Source organism: Ciconia boyciana, chromosome 5 (genome assembly GCF_034638445.1).
Source record: "Ciconia boyciana chromosome 5, ASM3463844v1, whole genome shotgun sequence".
Classification (NCBI taxonomy): Eukaryota; Metazoa; Chordata; class Aves; order Ciconiiformes; family Ciconiidae; genus Ciconia; species Ciconia boyciana.
In genome coordinates this window covers 32127704-32150734 of record NC_132938.1, presented here as the reverse complement: position 1 = coordinate 32150734, position 23031 = coordinate 32127704, and the positions used below count along the sequence as shown (strand labels likewise).

Sequence of the window (23031 nt, the reverse complement as noted above, 5' to 3'; positions counted from 1 at the left end):
CTAACAAAAACTGGAACCAGTGGTATTTGTGACATTATCAGTAAGTTAGCATTATTTCGGTGGACTAAAAGCAGTATTTCCACTTCATGCGAAATTTTAGACCTGAAACAGGCTAAAGCAATAACTAATCAATATTATTTTTTTCTGGAACATGAAAATTCAAAGAAAATTTGAGCTAGAAAAACATACTGTTTCCTAAAATGAAGTGGGCTCTCTGGAGGCTTAAGTTCCCCAGTGAAATTGAGTATAAGGATATTTTGTTTGCCAGTCAATCTCAATATCACAAAACTCACATTTTCAAAAGAAGTGGCTAAAAATGGTAGTTACTCTCCTGAGTGCTTCAGTCTAATTTAAAGACTTTCTGACCCTTTCCCATACACTTTCTTTGCAATCACTGGCACTAGAAACCTGATTTTTAAATAAAATTAAGATTCTCTGCTTCTTATTTGCTTCCAGGAGTTTTAATAATAAAAAATATCCTCAAAATTGTGATAATACTGTGTGCTAAGCCATGCTGCAGGGTATAATGGATTTACCTTCAATGGGATAAGAAAGCAGAACTAATTTATTGAAGGCAAGGCATGTTACAGTCCAGTAAAATTAAACACTCATGACTTCGGGGACATAACTGTGCAGATATTTTTTCACATAGGCTTATTATGCAGGCAAGCTCATATTGGGGGAGATTTTTAATGTGTGGCCTTCATAACCTACCACGCAGAGCTGCTGGGGGGATTAACTAGTTAAGATTTGTAAAGTGCTTTGAAGATTATAAGGCATTATGTTGCGTAAGTGCTAAGTACTATTATTTAATACTTAAGTGTTATAACGGAGCTTTACAGGACAACTCATGTTCACTTCACTAGCATGAGTCTTTGTGATTTCAATATAGGTGTTGCAAGAGGTAAAGCAAGCAGAACTGACCACAAGAGAGGGAAATTCCTTTCTTGTTTCACTATCAGAGACTGAAGTGAGATACAACTGTAATGGTGTTGCAGAAAATTTAATTGAAAAATAATTATTACGAAATGCAATAGTAGATCCAAGAAATCTACATAAAAATGCAGGGCTCCTTAAGGTGCCAGTTCTGCCATCCTTACTTAATCTATGTCCTAACTTACCCAAGTAGACCCACTGACTATTCTCCAGGAAGTACAGCTCCTGGAGTTGTACTCCATAATCCATAGATGGACCAAATACAGCAATTATATCAGCTGAAAATTTTGCCAAGTGACAGTAATGATGGGTAAAATCTGTACACTGGTAAGTTGTACTTCATACATATTTTAGCTTTGACTTAAATCAATTAAAAATTATTTAAGTCAAAATTTTGGAAGGAAGATGAACACAGAGAGACCGTTGTCTTTATCAATGAGATTGAGAACACCTTTTTTTGATACAGTTTCTTTGCTGAGTTTCATTTTGGTATCAACCTTCCTCTGCCTTGTTTTGTAACATCAGTTTTCAGTAGCAGTAGTTGTTGGGGTTTTTTGTTGTAGTGAAGGGACAGAGCATTTGTTAATAAAATAACAATGCCAAACAGAAACAACATGACATAATTTTGTGCCTCACTATGTTGGAGACAGAGGACCACAAGTGTTTCAGGACTGCTGATGTCCACACATATAGATGTTAGGGTGGCATATTGTCAGACCCTGAGCTGCATCCCAGCATCCTGAAGCCATAAGACCCTATTTGGCATGCAGGGAAGGAAAGTTGGATTTATTTACCTTACAAGGACTAATTATTATTCAATGGCAGTCTCTTTGCAAGACAAAGCACTCGGTACTTAAATTTCTTGCCTCTGCAAAAGTGCTGCAGACATTTCACAAGGACAGGCTTTGCAAGTATATGCATTTCCTTTTTGTGGCTAAGAATAAAGATTACTTTCCTATAGTGTTTTGGCATTTTGATCTGAATTGAGGCATATAATAAAAATGCACTTCACTCAATGTCTCCAGTATGAACTGAAACTCAGCTTTAGAGACAAGTAAAGGTAAAAGAGGGCAAACAGAGAGTGAATAGTGCACTTGTAGAATAAACGCAGATCCTTGGCCTTTCCTGGGTCAAGGAAGCTGCAGGCCTCTAATGCTCCTACTTCTCTTTGGAAAGCATAAACTTTGCTTCCTCTATTAAGTTATTAACAATCATTGTGTCACAGGAGATCAAATTATTTGTCCCCAAACTCACATAAAGTCCATGAAAAAGCCAGAGCTCAACTTAGCTTTCTAGCCACTGATCGCTGTCCCAGACTGCTTTGCCCATTTGACTTAGAAATAGCTTAAAACCGACTAGAACAGCATGGTGCACATTGCTCAGAGAAAAGATTTGTCCACATATGGTGGCAAATTTGACTCTACACACTCTGTTAACAGGGTCTTACCAGTCTTTTGACCAGCTATCCCAGGAGATGTGGGAAACTGGAGGTAGTATACTTCATTCAGAGTCAGCTCCTTAAGCTCAAAAGTGTTCACGCAGCGATTCAGGGCTTCTTTATTCTCATCAGGTTTTATAGGTTTTGCAATCTTTTATCTGAGGCTCCACTCACCTCCGCAGTTGCTCTCCCACCTCAGTGTCACACCTAAAGCAAGAAAAGCAACTCAGCTGTAATGTTCTTTTCTTTTGTCTTTTCAGGAATCTTTTTCTTGGATTTCCTTACACCGTTCTGTTTTGTTTAGAGTTGTAAATAGTACAATGGCAGCTACTCATTATTCATTTTAGCTTCAAATTATGGGTTACTTGTGCTGTTGCTCATACCAACAGTAAACTACTTGACCTGCATTAGTATTCTTAATGCTTATTATGGCAGAAGTGAATTTGTGTTTCTGAAAGGGCAGATATTTACCACGTGCATTACAAATCTAGTTAGAATTTGAAAAAAATACAGCTGGGTCTTCTGATGCCTGAGTTACTGAGCTTGAAAGATACAATGATTGCTATCAATTTGATTGCACATACTGTGCAGACCATGACACACACAGTTTGGAAATATGTGTTTGTTGCTCAGTTTTCATGTGATTTTAGTATATTGAGCACGGCCAAAACACTGTAAAAATAGAACCATCAACAAATGTTTTTGAATGTTGCTTAAAACCAGTATCTGGTATACAGGACAGAAAGAAATATAATAAGCAAGCATCCCATCAGTCCCTCCATGCAATGGATCACACACCACTAAAAGGCAGTGCATGTGTCATGCTGGCAGTAGTCACATGCGGCTACACAGTGGACTGTATTGAAAGATGGCATGTCCACAATCTCCCCATATTCACAGCGGACCAAGATCCATCACAAGAAAACCATGTGCATCTTTTTCACCTTTTTATTTCTTCAGATAGCAGATGAGTTCAGAGTCTACTGGGCCTTAAATATTGTCTTTCTCTGCTGAACAGTCTACCAGAAGTACTGTGAATACGTCAGACATCTGGTGCCCTGAGCTCCCAGCAGAAACCATTTTCCTGAGGCTGTAGAGCCCTCTGTCTATTTTCCTTAGCCTCTGGGGCTCCTATTCTTCCCATACATACCCACATCCTATAACTTTCAGGACCAAAGTAACCAAAACCCTCATCTCAACCCAATGCATTGGGCTCTGTTTTCTCATCCATCAACCCATTTTGGGGGTGGGGGGGATGGGGACGACACTACAGAATCACAGAATCACAGAATCATATAGGTTGGAAAAGACCTTTAAGATCATTGAGTCCAACCGTAAACCTAATACTACCAAGACCACCACTATACCACGTCCCTAAGCACCTCATCCAAACGTCTTTTAAATACTTCCAGGGATGGCGACTCAACCACTTCCCTGGGCAGCCTGTTCCAATGCTTGAGACTAACATCTAATTTGAGACTAACGTCTAATTTAATTCCTTCTGATTCCTTCTGATCACCAAGGAGCAGAAAATATATGCAATGCACTCCAGTTAGACTCTCTTGTCCAAAATGCATCAGAGCTAGGAAAAGAGTCTTGTGCTAGCTGCATGTGTGTATAGTGGGGATTTCTATAGTGGGGATTTCTAAGTAGAGAAAAAAGGCCTTTCGTGGCAAGAGAAGCTGTTAACATCAAGGAGTCTGAATTTGAGTTCTTAATATTTCTAAACTTATTCCCACAGTATTCTCCTGCATACTCACTCCAGTGAAATGCTGAAAGTGTTTCTTCTGCTCCTTTATATTTAAAAAGGGATTGATGGAAGGGAGTTTTTTTGGAAGCGATTCTTAGAGATGGCTCATAGATCTGTTATATTCCAGGACCTTTTTTCTGTTCCTTTACCTTTGCCCATTTTTAAGTTAAAGTAACAGAGTGAAATGTCTTATACTTCATTGCAAATATCAAACTGATTTTCTCTCCCTTTTTTGCAAGTTTAATTTAGTTTTATGAAAAGATATCTGGAAAAAAAAGGAAGAAAAAAATAAAGAGAAACTTACTAAAAATAAATCCAAGCAAAGAGCATGTATTGGAGAGTTGCAGAGTCCTCACAGTCTGGAACAAGAAACTTAGCGAAAAATGTGCCATTTTTTCACCCCTATAACAATTACCCTAAAATTAAGTAGGAGCTTCTTAAGACCTGGGAAAAACTGCTATTACTGTTATGGATCTCCCAACAGGGGGATGGGATGGGCAAATCTCTACCCCTGTATAGCACCTTCTCACCAAAAACTTCTCCCCCGATCACTTCATTCCAGAACCTACCTTCCTGCACTGTCCTATGAGCAAGAGGAAGCTCAGATCCCGCAATGCAAGGGGAAATGGAATTGAGTGTTGAGGAACAATGATGTGACATTCTGGAGAGCGCACATAAAAGATCTTTCACAAAGTCCATTTCTAACTTCAAATAATATGTTGTTCACAAAAGAGGGTCTCCAGTCAAGAGATAGATGTGATAGATGTCTGATTAAGACATCAAAAAGACTTCAAAATTTGTGGAACTAATGATTCTGCTAGTTTTCCTAGACTACGGATATTGCTTTTTAGAGCTTTGGGGGGTAGAAGAACAGACTGTATATCATGTTCTACCCAAAATCTACTCTCCTAAATCCCTGTCCCTCCTGCCCTGTGCCTCCTCCCCAGCCCACAGAATTGCAGGTGTGCAGGTGTACGAAAGCATCCCTAGGCTATGCACTGGGTAGGAATTAAGTCAATTATTAGGTCCTGGGAATCTTACTCTCTTTCCATATCTGAAACTTTTTGATATGCTGTCCAGGAACGAGAAAAATCTTGGGGAAAATCCTGACAAGCTGCTGAACTGCTATTCCAGCCCCTTGCAGTTTCAGGCTACTTGAGGTTTAGGCAGAAAAGAACACAGCCTCGCTCAGAAATTTCTCTTCTTCATTCTGGGCAATAGCTCCCTTACAGCCTTCCCTCCTAAGATCCATGCTGAACAGGGGGACTCACTGCAGTCGCAGGGGGCCGTAAGTACTGAGTTGCTATCCTGCTGGCTACAGCTTTCTCAGGTGGTGGTTTCAGTACGGGGAAAGGGAGTTATGGAACTAACTGGATTTTGAAGGGAGTTGCCTGTAATTTCCAGCTGGGTCCACTGAGTCAATTGCTAATGACTTAATAAGAGAGGACAAACTCTGAAAGCGGCTCACTCGTGGAAAACAATGAGTTAGTTGAACACCAGGAGGAGAAAATGGAGGTGGATTAACGCTATTGCTATGTGCCTAAAAGAACAGTGTGGCGAGAAGAACATTCCCACTCTACTTTCCTATTTTCTACAGATAGAAAATGTTTTTCTGCTTGTATAGCATTATGATCGTATATCATTCATGATCCTTACAGCTATCTCATGACTATCTTCATACTGTAATGCAGCCTTTACCTTCTCTGCATATGCTAACACAGAAAGTTGTTTTGATTCTACCAGTTTAACCACTACCAATCACACTTGTCACATAGCTGTGCACTAGTTCTGCATCCACAGTGCAGAATTTTAGAGCTTGATAAGCACATCCTTCCACTTACACTTGGACAACATATACAGTTCGCCCTAAATCAGACAAATGGATGCTGCTGAGCCATCTGTTTGAAGATATGTGTAGTTATATAACCTGAGCTACAAGTATTTCCGCACAGATGAAGATATCTCAGTTTAGACAGCTACAGAGAGGGGCCTGTGCACCTGAAATATCCCCACAAGACTGGAAAATACAATGCAGGAACTGTTCAAGACCCGTGCCCTTCTGCAGTAGTTTGTGGAGGCCTGGAAGGGTCCCCTAGGTCATCACAAATGGCACTGAAGTCTATACTATAACACTGAAGTGAGCCCTAGGATCTTCATTTGAATTAATATCTAAGATCCCTTTAGTTAATATGAGATCTACTCAGACCTATTCAGCTGGAGTTCAGAGAGCAGATCAGATGCTAAAATATAGGGATGCTTGGATTTATGAGTCCTATCCTTTCCAAAAATATATCTTCTTTTTGGTTAATTTGGGATAAGAATCACAAGACCAGACTCTGTCCCCAAATTTGCACATACTGCTAATGTGAGGTGCCCACTGAGATTCTTGTGTTGCTTTCATAAATGCTTACAAGCAGCCCAACTAGAAACTTGACTTGCTTTCCTCGGTGTACTACATACAGATTAACTTTATGTATTTGTGGAAGCATGTAATTTGTTGGGTTTTAATAAAATTTTAGCCATCTATACTGCAGCATTAGTAGTTCACTTGTATGACTGCACAGTTTGCTTTATCGTTTGTTCATTTATAACAATAGGAACAAATATTCATCAGAAATTTTCAGTGCTCTTCTCCAAGAGTCATGACATTTTGCCTAGTTTCTGTTTAGTATTGTTACAAATGAAATGGTTTTGCTTTGTATATGTGTCTCACTTGTTCATTTCACTGTATTTTTCTGTTCTAAACAGACTCTCAGCCTGTACTCATCATGTAAGCATCTGAATCACTTTTCAAGCATGTGAGGAGTATAGCATCAATCAGCAGTCCCATGATTCTGCCTTGTCTATTTTGCTCTGCTCTTGCACCCCAACCTCATACCTGAGACTGGAGATGAGTTTAGTGGACACTCCAGCCCAAAAGGCCCACTACCTCAGGACATAGTAGCTGAATTCAGCACTATGGCAGGATCATATGGTGTGTCACACCTTTTAAGCATACCCTAAAATCTCTAAAACACTTCCATGAGTATGGGTGACCTTATTCAGGAGTCTTGCAAGAAAGTGGTCCTCTTGTGGAAGAAGAACGTGTGAACGAACCCTTCCAGAACTCGTGCTGGTGTGCATTCAGGGCATACAGTTGTCAAGATCCCAGGATCACCCTAAGGTGGATGCAAATTGTACATTCTGCTATGTACAGGCCTAGATCAAATATGACTGACTGGCTGGTCTCAGTGAAGGCAGCATATATTTCTGAGGTGACTGCACACAGGGAAATAGAAACAGGTTCCTGCATTACTCCTCCAAGCCCCAGGAGTTTTATTTTATTTCTGTTTTCCTTCTGAGGATTTTCAGGGCTCTGCAGAAAAAAAATGATATTTCAACAACAGTTGTATGTTTGTCTACTCTGAGTAGGAGAGATGGCAAGTTTTGAAAGAATTTGCTTTGCTCCGAGAAAAGTTTATTGGTCTGAAACACAAAACACTTGTTGGACAGTGGAGGGCATGTTCTTCATGCAATACTCTCCACTCTCAGTGACCATTATCTTGATAGGAGATCCCTCATCTCCAGAGAGCAGACCGTACATTCTCAGTCCAAGGCTGCCACTGCTGTAGGACACTGAAAGATAAGGAGAGACAGGGACAAGATTTCCTCCCATGGAGAGGCCCTTTGAATCAACACCGTAGCCTTTATAACTTCTTCATAAAGGAAGCCACAGCTAGTAAATCGTGATTCTGGCTGCTGGGAATTTTTATCCACCTGAGCTGGTTTTGGCTGGGATGGAGTTAATTTTCTTTATAGTAGTTAGTAAGGGACTATGTTTTGGATTTGTGCTGAAAACAGTGTTGATAACACAGGGATGCTTCAGTTGTTGCTAAGCAGTGCTTACACTAAATCGAGGACTTTTCAGCTTTCTATGCTCTGCCAGGTGCAGAAGAAGTTGGGAGGGGCACAGCTGGGACAGCTGACCCCAACTGACCAAAGGGCTATTCCATACCGTATGATGTCATGCTCAGTATATAAAGCTGGGGAAGAAGAACGAACTGGGGGGACATTTGGAGTGATGCTGTTTGTCTTCCCAAGGAACTGTTACGTGTGATGGAGCCCTGCTTTCCTGGAGATGGCTGAACACCTGCCTGCCCATGGGAAGTGGTGAATGAATCCCTTGGTTTGCTTTGCTTGTATGCACGGCTTTTGCTTTCCCTATTAAACTGTTTTTATCTCAACCCACGAGTTTTCACACTGTTACCCTTCTGATTCTCTCCCCCATCCCACCGGGGGAGGGTGAGCAAGGGGCTGCGTGGGGCTTAGTTGCCGACTAGGGTTAAACCACGACACTACCTGGGCCCAGTTTGGCCAGTAACATGCCACTATCGTGCTGCTTCACTGATTACCCTTGCTTCCACAGAGGAAAGGTAAGTGCAAGGGCATACCTAGCTAAGCTTCCTGTCAGAGATAACAAGGCTCCATGGAGAGGAAGGCAACATCAAAAAAGCGCAAGATCATCAGTCAAGATGAGGAGAACTGCCATTCTTGTGACAACCAGAGCACCTTCTCTCAGAACTAAGGTGCAATATCTGATACCTCCATCTGCTTGCAGCTTCTTCTTACACAAGTAGTCCCTTCTTAGCAGGAGACACCTCAAATCAGCACGCAGCCAAGGACAAGTCGTGAGCTATAAAATTATGTTACAGAATTGGGTGAATTCCTTTTTAATTATGCATATACTTGTGATGATTATGCTAACTTCTACAACAGGGAGCAACTCTTTACAATCTGGAGTCAGGTAAACAATTAGTTTAAATATCTTTGAATATTTGATATTTTGTATGAAGTCTGGCAGAGAACATCTGAAATACAAACATTTACATTACACATATCAGTTATTGATTTCTATCTCTCTTATGTAAGAAGGCTTTATTTGTAAATATTTGTTTTCCTTTATCTCAATGCTTTCACAACTATAACACCTCTATATTAGAAGACTCTCTCCCTAGAATTTCAAATTTAAATACAATGAAGACAATATAATCCTTTGAGTTTTTCTCCAGCCCACACAAATTCTCAAGCCTAATGTTTAAAGAGCTGTTTCTTTTGGCAACATTGAAGCATTTCAGTTTATTAGCCTTCTCATTCCAGGAATTTCAGAGAAGTGATTTTAGCAAATTAAATCCCATAAGCACAAATCAAAAGATATTTGATTTGCCATCTTGGTAAAAGTTTTAAATGATGAATGGAGCATTCTGTTTACTTCCATTGTCAATAATTTTAATTTGTTAAGAATTTAAGACAATACTAGCAGACTCTTTCCTTAGCAGTTTATTTGCCAATGTTTTGTTATTATACAAAAGTAGGACCTCGTAGATTCCTATTTTATTTCTCAATGATAAAAAAAAGGATGTCTCTGATGGATTCATCTCTGTTAACTTGGTACCTAAAGCTACCTGTCTGACCAGGTATACTTACCTACCTAACAGTCCAGACTCCCATATGGATAGCAGAGAAAGAGAGAGAGAGAGACAGACAGCTCTACAACGCAGTTTGTCCCACTCTAAAAAAAGTGGGATGACTTGCTTTCCAGAGATGCCTCATACTGTCTGCTAAAAGGCTAATTCAATAGACTAAATTGGAGCACATGCTTAATGTTCAGATGGCTATGGTCAAGTAAGAGGAATATAGCCCCAATGAAACTATGTGATTGGACTAAAAGAGGTGATCAAGGGCAAGACTACTGTTTCATACTTCTTCCAAACCCAGAAAGATAGCAAAGAGCAACTGCAGAGTCAGATTTCACTATCACCACTCACATTCAGTAGCGTTTTCTAGTTGAGTAAGTTGTTACTGGCTACCAATCCAAACCTGCCTAAAGATATTCAGCTTAAGTTAAGCAAAATCAGGCTGTTTGAGAGTGAACATATATTACTGACATGTTCTGTCATTGGATGATTAAAGGGAGAGACCAAGGTATTTATCCAAGGACCAAACGTAGGCTGTCAGTGAGAGTTGGCTACATAACACATCTGATGATCTGGACACAAGTCCCAAGTCTTCCTCGCTGTGTATAGTGCTATATATCTGCCTGATTACAAGTCTGAAGAAGTGCTTCAGCTAGTTCAGATGCTTAAATTTTAAATCTAATGTTCATATGAATTTTTAACATGCCATGAAAACCTGGGGTTCATAAATCATTTACAATAACTCATGAAGGCACTCTTTGTCATCTCTGACTGATTCGTCCCTCAGGTCAAGAAAAATCCTTTAAGAACTTTGAGATAAGCTAAAATATATGCCTTTGTAAAATATGGCTCTTTAGAGATCCAGAAGAGCTGGCTCTGCTCTGTAAGAAAAACTTACATAGGTTTCCAGCCAAGAAAGAAGGGGAAGTGGTACATATACACTTCTTAGGAAGGACCATGTCAAAAAAGAAAATACAACCACCATAAAGGGTAGACAGAGGAGGTTATTTCCCTTGACCATAAGAAGGATGCTGCTGCCTGACCTAAAGAACAGTCTTTGCTGTCCTTACTGTTGATGTGGCAAGTTTACTCTATTCTTTTGTTGGAAAGGAAAAAATGTGACCAACAAATTTTTCTGTTTGTGAAGAACAGAAACATGAGGAAATATTGCATTCTTTGGTCATTCTTGTTCAAAGCAGTTTAATCAGAAAGATGTCACCTACAAAGCTATCTACAGATGCATGAGTAATTTCATTGTAGACAGCTATGTTCACTAAGTGTAAAGACATCAGTGACAAAAAAGAAACAAGAGAAACTGTGTGAGTTTTCTCATTTTCTAGCAAGTTCCCACATTTATCTAGGAGTTTTCAGCAATGTTTCTGGAAAGAGCAGCAACTTAAGTTGTAGCTGCAGATAAAAATGCTTATTTTTAGGGTCTGACAAAACAGTTCTCTTATAAATTCCTTTCCCTCTGGTGGTTTCTGAGGGACAACCTCTTGTCCTACAGTCTCAGGCTGCTTTTTTCAACCCTTGCTTCCTACCACAAACATGCAAGGTTGCATTTTCAGGAATGGCCATTGCTCTTGGGATCCAAGCCATTTGTTTTTGCATTGTCTGCCTGTCATTGCACTATTTGCAAGTCCCTAATGGCTCTGACATCAGTATTTAACCTCTTCATTCACCATCTTGAGCAGAATTGCAACACACAGGGCTTAAATTTACCTACCAAAGAGATCCACACTCATAGGTAGACTGCATTCAACACTTGAGCTAGCTCACTTAAATCCTAGTCTAGGTAACTTTGCAGTGAACCTCAGCAGGCATTATAGACATAGCCACAGTGTTTTCTTTTTGGCTTTCTGTGACAGAGGAGAGCATTGAAAATCAGCTTTATTGAATCCCTAAATATGAGGCTGAATTTTTTAAGTAAAGGGATTAGGCTTTTCCAGGAAATTATCTGTGGATAAAGAGCCAAATAGTTCAAATTTGGAAATCTAACCCCTAGGGAAAGGTAGAATTTTTTCTAAAACCACACAACCCATAATTCACATCTTCTAGTAGCTAGCCGAGGACAAGATTCATGTGCTATCTTCTATGAATGCCATCCTTAAGTGCTTAAATCTCACCATATGGATGAGCTTTGGCAGATGCCAAACTGTTAGTGCCATGAGACAGATGAATGTCTGAAAGAGCAGGGTTTTCAATGATGAGCACTATGACACCTACATATGCCGCAAGGAAGCAACCCCTCTGTATTCTTAGTCAAAGTCCCTTTGTTAAGGGACATTGCCTTCTGTCTGGATTTCACACTGTTCTCTGCCAGAGTATTAGTCTAAGTTTCCTGTCCTGCCCCATTATGTAAGCTTCTTCTTAAAGCTTACTTTAGCAACTTAGCAAAAGATACAGCTTTTTATAATTGATATCCAGTAATTGGAGTTTTACTTCAGCCTCATTTTATCATTTCTTTAAAAGTATCTGAAAGGGTTAACAAGATTTAAATATTTTAAACAAAATATGAGGCATTAATTATCTGCCTTATTTCATGATAGAAATTATGCACCTAATTACAATGGAAAATTATCTACCAGTGTATCTGAGTCATTCTCCATGATGTTATCAAAGTTAGTAACAGCCTTATTGGGACTGCCCAGGGAATAAGAAATGCTAATTATATTGTCTGGTTCTGACTGGTCTGATAGTACTTTACAAAAATAAAAAGCTATTGTATGTAGCCTATTTAAATCTAACATAATTGGGCTGCATGAACAGAAGTTTAGAAAAACCCTAATGTGGGGTTTGCTATTTAAAGAATCTTGCGGGCTAATTCAAACAAAGAATAATCTTTCTAAAATGTGTGTTTGATTATTTTTTCAAGCTTTTCTGATTGATTTGGCATGCAGGGGAGTAATAGAACTGTAACCACTGTCAGTGGTTAAAAAGAATGAACACATTTATTCTAAAATATTTTAGTTATAAAAAACTTTACCTTCTATCCTGATCCACAACCAATATAACCAGCAAACCCTTTCCCTCAGTTGCTGTAGCATTATTGCCTCTTTAATAATCTTTTACTTCTTACCTACATAGGAAATTGCCTGGGCAGCTGCAGGAGTTCAGGATGTGGGAGAGATGAGCATCAGTAATGCACAAAGCCAGTGCTGCAGAGTCACTTGGGCATCCCTGCTTTATATTCCCTAGTGCACCAACTGGAACCACAGTGCTACTTCAAGCCTGTTCTGTGTGTTAACACATCGCTGTCTAAGCTAAAAAGCAAAGTATAGAAAAAACAGATTGTCATCTCTTTTCCCTCCAAGGGTATGGGGACCACCGCCACTTTGTTCTTGTCCCCCTCTGAGCTTCAGGGCTGTCACTGTTGACCACTCTGTTGGCAGGTCTACAAGGGCCCTCCCTGAACTTCGGCTAAGACTCCCAGTTGGAGCCAGGTTAAGCTCGTTCAAAGACATCTGTGTGTTTCTGTGCTGCACCTCCCAGTATGCCTGGCTTTGAGAAGACATTTGACCAGCATGCAGCCAGCTAGCATCCAGCAAGGCCTCACAGCTCAGGCTCTGCTCCAACTCAAAGCATCTGTTCTGCTCCAGATGAGTTGTCCCTCAAAGCAGAACAGCTGTAGTCCTGTGACAGTCATCTCAACTAAAGCGCTTGCACAGATACACTGCAAGCCAACCCGCCAGTGAATAACAGAGGCAACTGTAACGCATCATTTCATCCCAACTCCCTATTGTCACATGTTTCTAACATATACACGCTTTAAAAAAAAATTGGCCTCAGGCTACCTTATAGGATTCAGGTGTCCCGTTTCAGGTTGTGTCTAGACTCACTATGCACAAATAGTAGACTCTTATGGCCTCTCTCAGAAATGTGTATGTCACACAGTACTGTGTTTCCTCCCACAGATCCAAGAAAAACCTCCCAGTCAAAGTGAGGGAACTCACAAATTGAAATTAAATACTGTATCAGGCTTCAGAACACCTTCATTGAAGAAGTGGGCAGGAGGCAGCAGATTCCTTCCCTCTGTTTCTCCGAGATGTCACACTATGCTCTCGATAAATGTACATAAATGCCCTACAGTATGGACACAAGGCCACATTTAGTGATAAGAGGAAAATACTATATTCCAAAGTCAAAACACATCAACAAGTATTTTGCTGCTTTTTGTATCTGAAAGCATTAAGGAAGGAGTAGAATTAAACTTTGAAAGTTTAGATTTACTCTCTGGTCCTCTTCAAACTCCCTGAAGTCATAACTACCAACACTGAAGAAATAACTACCAACTTTAAAGGACTAAAAAGTTTCAGAGTCGTGATCTTAGCTCTCCAACTGTCAAACGATAGTCACTGTTCAAGTGAAGCAGCTCATGTGCATGAAGATTTTCATGTGTGTACCTTTTGCAGAATCACAATTTATTGAGTGAGACATCCTAGTGAAGAAGCATCTCCTGTTAAAATCCTTCTAAGCAGCTGTGTGAATGGCTGTTAGCATGATTGGAGGACAATTCCTCCATGAGTTATCTTCAGTGTTCTGCAAAATAGAAATGATATCACAAGAAGATAGTAAAAACATTGTGAAAATGAGTCATTAGACCTAGAGTTGCAGGTGATATGCACTGAGAAACATTTGGATATATTTCTAGAGGGTGCATCATGATTACTGGTGCCTTCCTGGGGAAAAAGGTGATTCTTGCAGAATAATTATATCTACAAGAATCCTAAAGTTACTGGTTCTTACCTTACTGTGATTCTCCCACACAAATTTTGAAAATACCCAGTATTCTACTCAGTTATATAAAATTCCCTTTAGATGGCAATCTGTAAGAGATTTCAAGGGAAGAGGGGGTTTTTGAAGTTTGTGCTTACAGACATGAAAAATGTTTTGCCTCATAGCCCTCCCTTAGCTGTGCTGTAATTTCAGGGCTCAATGGTGCTATTACCAACTAAATTGCATATTGTACCTACTTTAATAAAAACAAATAAATCTTCTGGAATGGAGATATTCAAGCATTATCTAGGGTCTTTGTTCTCATTATACCAACATGGTTCCCTTAGGCCCCCAAATACTGAGAAGAAATAAAGCCTAATGTCTGATATTCCCGTGAGCTGATCCTGTGCATACAGCACCTGTATTCCTACCCATCCCACCGTAAACCAGAGAACTGCACTGAGAACAGTGGGGGCTAGAATAAGACCTTCCACTGCTTCTATTCCATCTATGAGGTTAATTAAGAATTTACCTTCTGATAAAAAAGACTATATATCTGATCTACAGGCATTTTGCCTTTGTCATAATACCTAATACAATTTACACAAATACATATTTTGAGCTGTAGGCGAATAAATGTTGCTGTTGCTGACCTGCTGCCACTTTAAAAGATCCAGAGTTCCATGACAAAAAAATGTCAAGAGAGTTATCTGCTGCACACCAGTTTCTATATACTGCAGCTGACAGCATGTTAATCGTCTTCAGTTCCTCTACTGGCAAAATTATTCAGTTATTTTCAGTGATGTGCATAAGAATCTTCAATAATCATCATAAATCCTTGAAACCCTCAAGGCTTCTCTATTTTTTATTTTTCGTACATGAGAATATTGATGATATCTGTAAATACAGAAATCATCAAGTAGAACCCAGAGTAAAGTATAATTTTTGCAAACAGATTAAAGGAGTTCATTTTCAATAGACCTCCAAGGAGAATTCACAGAAATTTAATGAACAGAATACTTCCAAACACTGCAACCATTGGCAATAAATGCCAGTTTAAATCGAGGGATCACTCATTCTTATTGTAGATCCTTGGCTGGCATAAAACTACTGGTTCCATGACCAGGCCAGAATTTGGGATCAGGACTTTCCCAACACTGGTCAGGCTTACAAAATTTCTCTAAATCAGCTTACATTTGGGTCAAATTACTCTCGAATTGCACCAATCTTACACTGGGGTTAACAATATTTCTAAATGTGTTTTGAATAACAACATTGGATATTGTATCATATATAAATAAGCACTGTAAATTATTTTAGCTTGGAAGGGTCATCATCTGGCAAAAGCAAACTGCATCTTCAGGGCACATATCCAGCTCTGTGCATAAGGCACAGTAAGCAGCTTTCTGTGGAAGCCAGAGACGGACTGATTTGTCTCTCAAATTTTCTACCTGTACTTTGCAAAGACTACCTTCTTTTACCTGGATAAACTGTGATTGGTACAAGATTAAAGATCAGATGGAGAAATGGTTTTAAATACATTAATACGAGCAAAAATAACTCATTAATTTTAATATTGCTACTTAAAACGACAGCCGTAGTAGACACACTGTGTAATGCTAACAGGTCATTGCACATTATCTATCATCTTCTTGTTTAATATGTAATTTTTATGTCACGTAGATGTAAATAAATTAACAAGCAACGATAATCTAACATTATTTCATTCTATCTGAGGAAGACTTGGTTCACTGTTTAAAACATTGTATCTAGTGATATTTATTTTCTTCTGACAGGCCGAGATTCAACTAATTCTTTACATTAATTTAAATATATTGGATAACACTCAAACAAAATTACCATCAAGCAGAAATTTAAATCCAGACAAGTTAAAGAATTAAAATCTAACAGATTATAATGAAATAATCCCTCTACAAGGATTCATTACTGTTCTACCGGGAACTTTGGCTGATCAAAAAGTCCTGAAACTAACCTTTCCCATTGCAAATTCTCTTCTCCATTAGAGTGGAGGAGAGAATTTTGCATTTCCAGATCCTAGTACCCACAACTTGTTTTATATTCTGAGCTTGTTCTGTCATATACTTTCCATTGAAGGTTTTTGAGGGGTCCTAGATGCCCAGGGAAAAACTCACTTTTAAATATTTAATTTTCAGTAATTAATGAATGAGATCCTGCCTGTATTGAAGTAAAATGTAAACCTCTTTTGACTTTAAAGGAGACAGATTTTAGCCCAACATAGAGGGCATGGCAAGTAATTCCTCTCCAATATAATTAGAGAATAGAAATATAATTTCCAATAATAATTAGAGAACACTTACACTTGAAGTCAATTTGGTCTTTGACTAACATGCTTTTATAGATGAATTTATAATTTAAAATAATCAAAGACCATAAATAATACTATGTTCTGAATGTTCAACAATCTTTTTTGATCTGCAGCAGTTTGTAAGAAGTAAGAAAAAGAGAGGGAAAAGGCTCAAAAGGACTACGGATGTAACACCGAAAAGGGAAGGGAAGACCAAATAAATCTAATGATTAGATGCCTTAAAGTGACTTCAAAGTGAAGAGGGAATTATGCCCTATTAGGTTTATTTACCATTATGAAAATGGTCTAAAATGTACTAAAAAACACAGGGAGATTTGCCTTTGGCATCATAACTACAAAACATGTTCAGCCTGTAAGAACCATAACAGTTGGAAAAATAATTAAGACATAAGAGCTGAAAAACTGAGAGGGGGAGGTTTTGCTAATATCCATTTAACATCAGAACATCATGTGTATCTTGTTATAGCATTACAAGTCCTGGGCTTCCATTCAAGTGTGAGAGTTGATGATAGCTGAGCTAGCCAAGAGACTGTACCAGCAACCTCAGATTAGATTGTTTCAAAAAGACGGCCATTTGTAACACCATTTACCGTGTGATTTCCTTTTCTCGACTTAAAAGCCCCCCATCTAAAAAAGAACAAGCTCAATTTCAAAACAAAATCCTTTGCAAGTTGCTTTTAAGTCCACCATCAACTCTTGTTCTAATATAAGAGTTTCATGCAAGCTTAGCTGCTTCTATCAGCTCTCCTAAGTAAGTTCTCTCTCTTCTGGAAGAACAAGGACAATAGATGCTTGTATATTCAATTATTATTTGCCCTAAAGTTTCATGATGAGGAGACTCTGAAGTTGAAGTTAAGGAAACTGGTTTTAGTTTGATTGGGAATGTAACGGTATTAGAGTCTTTATGCCTTCTAAAACCCTCCTGGGCTTCCAGCTCTTGTATAAGTGGTCACAAAAAATGTACATTCAAGATTAAAACAGAGCATCCAAGCAATGCTTGTTGGTAGGCCCTGTAACACTCTGGTTGGATGGCTGAGGTAAAATAATCCATCTGTCTAGGTCCAAAACTGGTTATGCTCGGATTTTTCACACCATAAAGCAATGCTGGATATTAATCACATTATATTCTCTGTAGGTTGTAGTCCACCTTCATAACTGGATTTCACACACACACAGCGCCCATCTGAGGATATGGACTATTCAAACAGGAAATAATTCAGGACAGTCCTATGTCCTGTTTTTTCGAGCAGATCAAATGACATCATTACAATAACTTCAATGTTATCTATCCAAAGCCATCTATCCTACCAAAGCTGTATCAATCTTTGTCTTGAACTGGAAATTTCTAGGCTAAAAGCCTCAGCTGGAGTAAGGCATTTTAATAACAAAAATCACATACTTATTCTTTTTTGTGCAGGAAAAATCACCATGGTTACACTGGTTCAAAAATCAGAAGCTCAAAAATCACAAGCCTATTAAAAATATAAATCTAAGGTTCTCATTTATTTTAATGTGTTTGAAACACAAGATGCACCTCAAAATAGAAGCTTAAATAACTGCATAGTACTTAATATCCAAAGTTGCCAAGTGGCATAACCTGCAAAGATATGTCAATTATTTATGAAAATTTTAATCATTTTTTAAGAGAGAAAATGTTCTTACTAGATTCAGACTTCAAGATTTTGAAGTTACAATTGATATTTTAGACTATACATTAAAATTATGTTATGTAGACACAATGGTACTTTCCCATTTTTAATAAAAGATACTACCTCACTATCAACTTGTCTCTCTTTAGCATTCTGTCAGATAGTTTTCATCCTTTCTGGATGTGTGGACCATTATAATTTTTCAACTGAAGCACACACACCTTTAAAAATCTTTTGTAACATAGTGTTCAGACCACCAGAAGTAACCTGATCGCACCCCTCTGTACATCACAGGCTAAATAATTCTATCTACTTCTCTAAGAAGCCCAATTATTTGTGTTTCACCAGATCTCATACTTCATAAAGCATCCAGTTTGCTGCAATAGTTTGTCACCCACACTGGTAAAAATCTGATTTTACATCTGATTACAGGTTGGTTTGGTTTTTGTTCCCAGATATTGGTTTTTGTGGTGCTATATTTTTAGACCTAAGGAGCATATTACTACCTGAGGATATTTTCCTGGAACTTATGTGCCATAATCAAGTCACCCTTCAGTTATCTTATACTCTTTAATTATGCCATTATAACACATTTTCTCTAATTTTCAAATAAAATTGTTGCAGTTGTTCTCTAAGGCCTCACTATTTTTTTCTGTGTAAACACCATAATTCCATTATCAGTTTACAATCATTTTACCAGTCAGGTAGACTTGTTGACTTTACCTACTTGAACTTTCTCAGGTACTGCATGAGTCCTGACTGCAAAACTGTCCTGAACTAATCTGAAATAGCAAAAATTTTTGTCAGAGAAACAAAATAATGTATGTGCAGTTGATCAAGTGCAAAGGGATATTAGGAGTACACACAAGTGAGCAACATTAAGAAGGTGGAAGATAGGCTAGATACAAGTGCTTCAGCAGGAATACTCTTCAGCAAGAAGTATTCATGACTAAGACTCGGTATATAAAATTCAAATGCCTCTTTCTTTTGTGGGAAGTAACAAATGACGCATACAGAAGTCATATCACCTTTCTACTTCTACTTTACTAGTTTATTACTTCAAAACTTCCGCTAGTCTTTTTCACAGCATCAGAATTGGAGCATTCATTGTATTGCTCATCTACTACATCTTTTTAAGTGTTACTGTTTTTCACACTGCCATGCTCTAGAGAAGGCCTGTACTATTTATACCTAGATATATGATCTTGCATTTTTTTGTATTAAACATTTTTCTTGAATAGCCCACTTGAGAAAATAATTCAGACTGTTTTATATCAATTATAGTGATATCTGCTAGTTTCATCAGCACTGATTTCCGGATCATTGATGATAACATTGAGTATTCTATTACCTACCCTTAAGGAAACACAACAGGAAAAGACCCATTTAGCAATGATTGCTGTGAAAGGTAGCTGAATCCAGTGAGCTGCATGACCCAGGGGATTTCTCCTACCCCAGCCCAACAGATGTGAGGATGCTGCAGAAGTTCCATGTCCCAAAGTCCAGCCGCTGGCCAGGCTGAGCATGTATACCCAGCAGGCACATACACATGCAGAAACAAACTATACACGCACAACCAAGCCCATGGACCAACAGAGAGCAGTGCCCTTACCAGCACCCACATAAGCACAGACGGTGCTCACATAGACATGAACAGCACGGGAAGCCTGATCCGGTTACTCCCCTGTCGCTGATCAGGATTGCGGTTCACCAGCACTCACATACACGCACAGTGCAGGTCTCTTCAAGATACCAGGCCTAGACAATCAGACTGTGCATCTGCTGTCCTCCAGGCCCCAGTCTCCCCCAGCTGTTGGCATCTGGACCGATAGACCCGGGAGGCTCCCAGTGCCCCCCGAGCAGCTGGCAGTCAGACCCCTCCTCCTAGTCACCCACTGCTCCAATTTGGAGCTCACTAGTGCTCACACACAGAGGCTCAGAATAGAGAGTGCACACCCACCAGAGACAGAAATAAGATTAATAAGAAGTTAGGACAGACTGAGGTGATCAAGTCCAGGGCTCAGTCAGGCAAGTCCATCAAGCAGACGCCCACTTGACTAGACCCTTTTATCTCATTTTCCCTCTATTTTCCTACATTTGTTCATCTCCAGCCCCCCTTGATCACTCCCTTCTCCTGCCTTCGGTCCTTCTCCTAAACAAACCCTAGGAAGTTTGACACATTCCTACAATCATCTTAAAACATATATTTTACTTAGTCCCTAAATTCTGTCCCCCTACTTCCCACAGAAAGTCCCATACCCTTTTAGGCAATTGCTCTGTTCAGTTTGCATGGCTTTCTAGGAAGAGAGTTTTTGATTGATTCCTCTGCATGGTTTTTCCCAGGGTCAATGGGAAATCACTCTCCTTTGATGGTCTTTAGGAATTAGCTGATGCAGGATGCTCTGTTTCCACTGATTAGTGTAGCAGGGCTCCTCCACCCATCATTGTTTCTCCCACCCTTACTGGGTTTTCTTGTTTAATGTGATTAGCCTTTAGTCAGGCAACCTAAAACCTCCTATTTCTAAATGATAAGTACCACAATTATCACTGCATTTTGAGTCTCATGTCATGAAGATGCTTTTCCAGTTTACTCCCTTTTAGTCCAATGACCTCCAAGGTCACTAGTTTTTTTGTCAAATTCGTCCTACTTCTTTTTGGTTTTTGCCAGAAACTCCACAAAATTTCCTATCAGAAGAACATAGCAATGGCTGGAATGAAAAAAAAAACATGTTTTTCAGACCAATGAAATTTTATTTCAGTCTGTTCTACTGACTTATGGACTTATGAACTTGTCACAGCTGATAATGTTCTGACTCACAAGTCACAATGGATCCATTTCTGCCCCACATATCAGGCTGAAAAGACAGTATGACATTATATACTGCCAATGAATTCAAAAAACCTTTTATTTTGAACAAAAAAATGTATCAGGATAGACTAGTAAGACTGGGCAAAATAGCTTTGAATAGATATATTCTGAGATGTATTTTTTAAAATATACAGCTTTGTCACATTGTAACAGACTATAATTTAGATCTTGTTGCCCTAGGCTTTTAGCAAACTTTAAGAAAATGGAGTAAGGCTGAATTACAAGCTATGGTTTTTGCTAAGAGCATTAATACATAAAATGGAAAATATGGAGTGCAGATAAGCAGGAGGAGACATTAGTCTCTGTTCTACAAAGCTTGTAGGTAATTAAGGAAAGTAATCTTTTGGAGTTATACTTCCATTTCAAAAGATATTTTTTCCCTATTCCACTGCTCTCCACATTCCTTGTCTCTTACTCTCTACCTTTTAAGCCCTTCTCCAGTTTCTATTTAGCACTCTTTTGCCTTTTTTTCTGCCACCATCTTCTTCTCCCATTATCCTCACATTCTTTCCTTCTTCCATGTCCTTCCCCTGCACTGCATAGCTAAATATAGCAGAGCAAGCAGGGACCTTCCCCTCCCATAAATCTCATGACAGTGGCAAGGCTTGATTCCATGAAATGTCATGCAATACATGGCAAGACAACTGGAAAAATAGTAAAAAACTATCACTGATACCCATCATACAAGTGTCTGACAACATCCTTCTTTTGCCTTTCCCGATTTGCTGGGTTTGACTGGGATAGAGTTAATCTTTTCCATAGTAGCTGGTACGGGGCTATGTTTCAGATTTGTGCTGAAAACAGTGTTGATGACACAGGGATGTTTTCGTTACTGCTGAGCAGTGCTTACACAGAGTCAAGGCCTTTTCTGCTTCTCACCCCACCCCACCAGCGAGTGGGCTGGGGGTGCACAAGAAGCTGGGAGGGGACACAGCTGGGACAGCTGACCCCAACTGACCAAAGGGCTATTCCATACCATAGGATGTCATGCTCAGCGTATAAAACTGGGGAAGAAGAAGGAAGGGGGGGACATTTGGAGTGATGGCGTTTGTCTTCCCAAGTAACCATTACGCGTGATGGAGCCCTGCTTTCCTGGAGATGGCTGAACACCTGCCTGCCCATGGGAAGTAGTGAATTAATTCCTTGGTTTGCTTTGCTTGTGTGCACGGCTTTTGCTTTCCCTATTAAACTGTCTTTATCTCAACCCACGAGTTTTCTCATTTTTACTCTTCTGATTCTCTCCCCCATCCCACCACAGGGGAGTGAGCAAGCAGCTGCGTGGGGCTTAGCTGCTGGCTGGGGTTAAACCACGACACCGACAGTCTCTTCAAAAGTCGTTTTCTGAAGCACTTATACTCTTGTTAATGTCTTTGTTTGCTTATAAATGGGGTTTAGCAGAGCAAAATATTTTTCAGGGTTATCCCAAATGCTGAATGGAAGCTGTATGATTCTCTCTACTGCTTTAGAGGAAACTGTTCAAGATTCCTTGCCTGTGCGCTACGCTCTGAGGTTTTCTTAGGGCTGGGGACATTTTTTCTTTAGAAATCCTTCCACAACTGGGGAAAATATCGATAGGAACTCTGGATTGATACTCTAGAAGGGCAGCTGCATTAGTCAGCCACTTGTGTGCTAGGTAACTTGTCAACTCATAGTAACTGGTCTGTGCTTCAGTTTCCCCATTTGTAAAATCTGCATGAGAGTACTTCTTGTCTTTGGTGAACTTTCAGGTGAAAAGCACCATATTTATAAAAAAGCAGTGAGTTAAATCTTCTCTAGATCTCCCTTCCTCTACTACCAATTTGCATACCAGTCCAGAATGAAACAAGAGTAGATTAAGGAAAAGAAACACATGCATACACAAGCAAATAATTTT

At 39.3% G+C, this 23031-nt stretch overlaps 1 protein-coding gene across 6 annotated transcripts in view; it reads right to left on the bottom strand.

The window, feature by feature from the left end:
* The window catches only part of TRMT9B (tRNA methyltransferase 9B (putative)), a 116670-nt gene that overhangs the window by 22513 nt on the left and 71126 nt on the right, over positions 1-23031 (bottom strand). For 2 of the 6 annotated variants that reach the window (XM_072861865.1, XM_072861866.1), the window contains one exon: positions 2384-2581. The exons of 2 other annotated variants lie outside the window; for them this stretch is intronic. The gene's annotated coding sequence lies outside the window, so the exon portion shown is untranslated. Of the gene's footprint in view, positions 1-2383; positions 2582-12656; positions 12768-13980; positions 14117-23031 lie in introns of those variants that run through there. 2 more of the 6 variants (XM_072861869.1, XM_072861867.1) reach the window with 2 other exon arrangements.